General features: G+C 41.7%; 1 long non-coding RNA gene across 1 annotated transcript; it reads right to left on the reverse strand.

Moving 5' to 3' along the window:
* Positions 1-3,831: 3,831 nt before the first annotated feature.
* On the reverse strand, positions 3,832-5,909 carry LOC137544119 (uncharacterized). Its single transcript, XR_011025729.1, has 3 exons — positions 5,664-5,909; positions 4,638-4,996; positions 3,832-4,234 (listed from the first exon to the last, which is right to left on the reverse strand). It is a non-coding gene; the product is annotated as an uncharacterized lncRNA (long non-coding RNA).
* Between the last annotated feature and the right edge of the window lie 545 nt (positions 5,910-6,454).

Below are 6,454 nucleotides of genomic sequence, written 5' to 3' on the forward strand. Positions count from 1 at the left end.
GTATATACTCGCAAGCAAGCCGACCCGCATGTAAGCCGACCCCCCAACTTTGACCCGAAAAAAACAGGAAAAAATGATTGACCCTCATATAATCCGGGGGTAGGAAATGCTGGCCGCGTGATCCCCCCAGTGTGTCCCGGTATAGCTAGCATAGTGCCCAGTATGGGTAGGTAGTGCCTCAGTATAGCTAGTAAAGTGCCCAGTATAGCTAGTATAGTGCCCCAGTATAGCTAGTATAGTGCCCCATTATAGCTAGTATAGTGCAACATTATAGCTAGTATAGTGTCCCATTATAGGTAGTGCCCAGTAAGTGTAGGTGGACCCCCCGCCGCTGCCATTAACTTACCCGACGGCTTCCTCTATTCCCCTCTCAGTCTCCGTGCAGGCATGTAAATAATTCACAGCAGCTCGCCCCACGGCGGCTGCTGTGTGATGAGGGAGGAAGCAAGAGAGTGGCCTCCTGTAGCGGCGATGTGTATCGCCGTTACTATGGGAACCGCTCTCCCTACAGCTTCCTCCCTCATCACACAGCATCCGCCGTGGGGCGAGCTGCTGTGAATCATTTATATGCCTGCATGGAGACTGAGAGGGGAATAGAGGAAGCCGCCGGGCAACCTAATTGCAGCGGCGGGAGCGTGACGGACGGGGGAGGGGACCACGCACCACAGCACTCGCAAGCAAGCCGACCCCCCAACTTTTGGCCCACTTTTGGGGGGTCAAAAATTTGGCTTGCTTGCGAGTATATACGGTAAATTGGCTTCCCTTTCAATTGACCCTACATAGCTATGCTTACAGTGCCAATTACATTGGATGCTGCACTGATTGATTTCCTAAACTACTTAAATTTTTAATATTAAAACTAACAAGTACCGCCTGTTGTTGGCTGTTTTTTTGGGCTATCCTTTTAGTGGTTCTCTATCCTGTAGGCCACAGGTTATGATCGTACCCTTATTCATTGAAAATTTCCTTTGCATGCTCAACACCTCAAGTGCCCAGCAGAAGCGTTGACTCTGACTACGCAGCATTGAATACAACACTGCTGTTCTCAACTGCACGTGGTGTGCATGGATAGGTATTCCTAAAACTTTTAGTATCATTACCTGGGACCTGAAGAAGAAAAAAAACTTTACCGAAGTTTACCATAATGCTAATTGAAGCCGCTGTTTTCAGGTTGTGCTATCCTAATGGAATTTATTTATCAACAGCTCAGCAGGCGGTGTTGCATTGCGAAGTTGCAAAAGCCAAAAATGTTTTGTGTATTGTATTGAGACTTCACCGTTCATAGTGTGTCATAAGCTACAAAAAATAACAAAAGGCACTGATGTAAATATTGATATTTTATTCACCTCTGAGAATGCTATTTTTTTGGCTAAAATTTTTTGTTGTATGTTCCATGGTCTGTAGTTAGACTGCTGTGGCGCACACAGAAGGGATAAGCCTCCGCAGCATTGATAAATAACCTTGGCACTCCAGCAGTTTAAAAATTAGAAATTGCATCATGCATCTGCCTAGGCAAGCTATGATTATACATTCCAGAATATTGAAATGCATCTAGTGATTTAGAGTTGTAGAAAAAGCTGGAGTACCAAGGTTAGTCGTCACTGCTGTGTAGGTTCAATAGGCTTCACCGTACCAATGCGAGTAACCCCCAGGTTATATATTAAGTGTATACACACCATAAGTAAAGTGCAACTCCATAAGCATTTTTTTTCCCTTATTGTCCTTGCTTTGTGAAGTGTCCAAAATCAATCAGACTAAAACTAGATTAAGTTCAGTCTGGTATGTACTTTGTTGCATGCATGCACCTTCATAGTGTGGGGAAAACACAAAAAAAATAAAATGTACCAGTTATGCTTACGAAATTTTGCTGAACACTAGACCAAGTGAGGACAGCAAGGGAATCACACATCTTTATTGTTTCTAAATGTAAGCATCAAATCTATAGTATAATGTAGCTGTCGTACAACATAACAACTTCAGTACACCAAAACTACAGAATAACCGTACAAGTTAATAAAATGTCTGCGGAGTACTAAAGTATAGTTATTATTTTTGGAGTTTTCATGTAAAATAAAGTATACATTATTCAAATAAAATGACAAATTTGTTTTGAAAACTAAAACGTTTATTGAAAATTTTGAACAAAGTAAATAAAATTTTACTTTCAACAGTCTTGAATTGTTTAATTTTGTTACAGATAATCCTTTGTTCTGTTTTTTATTTTTGTAGAGTACAAACATGTAGTTAGGCGAGTGGCACAATCTGTACTTGTTTCGAGTACACGGATGTACACAGTCAGATCTAGAATCATCTTTCAAGTGAATGTTTACCATTTTCAAAATAAAGAAGTAAGATACTCACCTAAGGAGAGTGAAGGCTCGGTCCTAATGAGCCTTCCCTCTCCTCTCCCGGTGCCCTGTCCTGCACAGGATCCCCGTGGCAGTATTCGACCAGTTCGGTCACATACTGCCACTTCCGCAGCCGAAGGTAGCTTTTGTAAACCTTTCTCGATCACTCGTGCTCCCGAGGACTGGCCGCTCCATACTACGCATGCGCCCTTTATGACGCACTCGCGCGTGCGTAGTATGGAGCGGCCCGTCTTCGGAAGCCCGAGTGCTCACAAAGATCTCCAAAGTTCCTACGAAGGCGGACGCGAACGGGGGAGCCAGCGCAGCACCGAGGGCACCGGGAGAGGAGAGTGAAGGCTCATTAGGACTGAGCCTTCCCTCTCCTTCGGTGAGTATCTGACTTTTCTATTTTTAAATTGATAACCACTGGTTATCGAAAACTGTAAGGGCCCATTCTCAATAGATTGTTATGACGGAAATGAATAACAATTTAAAGTGCTAAGGCTTATAAAACAACACGTCACTAATAAAAATTTAGGGCCCATTCTTACTGTGACGATGAAGAATAAACAACAAATACAAACGTGTACATTAATAAATTAACAGGCGATTGTAGTAAGATTGATTTTCAGCGCTATACAAAGACAAATGTCAATCGTGTGAAATGCAACATATTAAACAAAGCTTGTTCAAATTGTAATGCAAGATTTGCGTTTCCTTGTATTTTTAATAACGATTGTGAAATGTAAACAGTAGTAATGTAACAGATGTAAATGGATAGAAAGTTAACATAGGAATCCAGTAACAGATGTACATTGGTACCGCTGTGTTCATGAACCAGGATCACAAAAATTCCAAAGACCCTAATGTGACGGACCGTTCTGACCAGCGGAACGGAGCCTGAAAAAAAAGGACGTTGAAACATTGGGGGAAATTTAAAATGGAAAGTTTAATTAAATTTTTGAAGAACTCAATGTGGCATGGGGGCATGAATGAAGCTATCCTGAATGAATGAAGGGAGGGTTAGTGGATAGTACTGCAGCCGTGCTAGTGGGGCAGGGAGGGTTAATACATAACCAATCTTCTGTAGTAGCCAGGGGTAAAGGCTTCCGTCTTCTTCCTGGTCATGTGAGTACATGACCCGGTGTATAATCACAGTGGAAGAAGAGGAAACCTCTATCGACAGCTGGTGCTGAAGCTAGGAATGTACTTGTTGATGGATAAAAGATTTAAAAAATTATTATCAATATCAAATTTGTATGAGAACACAGCAAGAACTGGACCATGTGGATCAGGTGAAGCGGAAAAAAAATCCACTCACCAGATCACTTTAGTCCAAACTGGAACTGAAAACATGTACTAACTGTGGAAAAAATATATTATTATAAAGGCCGTGTGTAATCACTCGTAAATAATGAACTTGATATTTTGAATGTTGAATAAGCAAAAGAATGAATTTAGATTGAACACAGCTTCTACAGCATACTTTGGTAGGATATCTACTTTATTCATATAAGTGATGTGTGAATTGTGAATGAAGATCTTCTACAAAACCTAGCTGATTTTGAAGAAATATGAATCTTTACAAGCACATGAATACTTCAACTGGATGGTGCTACAATCCTTATGTGCATTAAAATTAAATATAAAAAACAAAAACAAAATGGACCCTTGAACATATGCACATGAAAAATTATCAATCCAACACCATAAATTCTGCAGCTAGATCGTTGCTAGGACGAAATCCTGTATAACGACTGTCTGGGTCTGGAAATGCTTGTCGCACCATTTTGACAACGCAGGAGGGTATTGGTCTCCGATCTCCTTTGGATAAACATCCGTGGACCCAACCTGTGAACGCTCGGTACACAGCTTTGCGTAGTCTTCTACAATAGATATAAAAAAACAATAATTAATAAACATTTTTATTAAATATACATTTTTTCCAGCGGTCCGTGTTTTGTAAAACTTGGGATCAGGAATTAATTTTTTTTAAAGCTTCTCTTTGCCAGGCAAACAGCGATATTTGAAATAAACATTACAATAAAGCTACGGGGAGCAAGCGCTACAACAAGGACCTGTACAGGAGAAGGGACGGTGTATGGGACACAGAGCCTCCCTGTCTTTAGGTGAGTATTTGATATTTTTTTTGTTTTGTGTTTTTACATGGGTTCACTAAAGCTTTTTTTTTTTTGATTCGTAAACCAGAATTCTGATTTGAAAAAAAAAAATATTTTTTCAGATCTACAATTGCTAATAACAATACACTGTAGAGATTTATATACTAACCTGTTTCGATCTTTATTTTCTGGATTCACTGGGTTACAATTATTGGTCAGAAAAAGAAAAATCTGGGCCCATTCCTCATTGGCACATAGTTGAGGAAACATTGGATGCTGGGTAATGCATTTCAAGTTTACCATCATTACATTTACATTTGGTATTTCGGAACAACACACCGACTCCATACCGGTTGGCATGTTTACACAATTCTGGCACGTGCACCAGCCAGTATGGCCTATCTTGTGCCTGTCATAATCGTCAAAATGGTTTGGATTTGTTCGATCCCGAATTGGATTTACTGGAAAGCTGTCACTGGATTGATCCTGGCCACTCATCTGCCTCATTCTGGCATGTAAATGTGCTATCTGAAAAAAAAATAATAAATACAATGGTCACATAACACCTCTATACAGGTCCCAGCCAGCTTACGCACGCCTAACTTACAAAGAGCCCATTCAAATAGGTTTGACGTTATTTTTTATTCAAGGGAGAAGGTTCAAGAAGTGGATTAACAATCACACCAAGTGACCAGCAAAACCATTAGACTCACCCACAAACGAGTCAAACACTATCTGTCCTCCTATCGGTGAATCATGCTCCCTCTAGCATCGTTCATTAACCTATCCTATATGTCATGTCACATACAGCTTCCTTTACGTGACATGACAGTCTTAAAGCAAAGCGATGCTGTATTGATAGAGGGAGCAGGCTGTAGAGTGGGTCGAAGGACAGGGTTGTACTCCAGCTGGTAGGTGAGTCCAGCTCCGCTGGAAGGGGGCATGTGGATGTTATGGCACATGGGTGAGAAAACGGAGGAAATTATGTAGAACAAAAATCGAGCAACATGGGCGGACAAACAGGAACGGAGGGGAGGGTGAGTTTTTGGGGTTTGGTATAAAAACTAACATTTAACGCAGTTTGATGTCCTTTTTTTATTTATCATGTACTGTAGGGGAAGTGGCTATACTTTGTGTTCTGCACATAAGAAATATAATTTTTAAAATTGTAAGGAACAAAAGATAATTGTCTTACCCGTTCTGCACGTGTCTCTCCTTGACGATTTGTAGAGGGCCCAGCTTGTTGTGATGCCATTTTAAAAGAAATTCAAATGAAATCCAAAAGAACAAGTTCTAAGAATCAAAAACATAAAATAAATAAATATTAGTTTTCTTAAAAAATAGACTATGATTAACAGCTGTCGCTATGCCAGCAGCAGTAACAACAACTGATTATCAACCGCCACTCTGCCAGCAGCACTAACAGCCACTGATTAGCAGCCCTTACTGTGCCAGCAGCAGTAAAAACCACTGAGTATCAGTCACCACTGTGCCAGCAGCAGTATAAGTCACTAATTAGCAGCTGCCACTGTGCCAGCAGCAGTAACAGCCACTGATTACCAGTCGCCACTGTGCCAGCAGCAGTAACAGCCACTGATTACCAGTCGCCACTGTGCCAGCAGCAGTAACAGCCACTGATTACCAGTCGCCAATGTGGCAGCAGCAGTAACAGCCACTGATTACCAGTCGCCACTGTGCCAGCAGCAGTAACAGCCACTGATTACCAGTCGCCACTGTGCCAGCAGCAGTAACAGCCACTGATTACCAGTCGCCAATGTGCCAGCAGCAGTAACAGCCACTGATTACCAGTCGCCAATGTGACAGCAGCAGTAACAGCCACTGATTACCAGTCGCCACTGTGCCAGCAGCAGTAACAGCCACTGATTACCAGTCGCCACTGTGCCAGCAGCAGTAACAGCCACTGATTACCAGTCGCCACTGTGCCAGCAGCAGTAACAGCCACTGATTACCAGTCGCCAATGTGCC

Source organism: Hyperolius riggenbachi, chromosome 2, assembly GCF_040937935.1.
Source record: "Hyperolius riggenbachi isolate aHypRig1 chromosome 2, aHypRig1.pri, whole genome shotgun sequence".
Classification (NCBI taxonomy): domain Eukaryota; kingdom Metazoa; phylum Chordata; class Amphibia; order Anura; family Hyperoliidae; genus Hyperolius; species Hyperolius riggenbachi.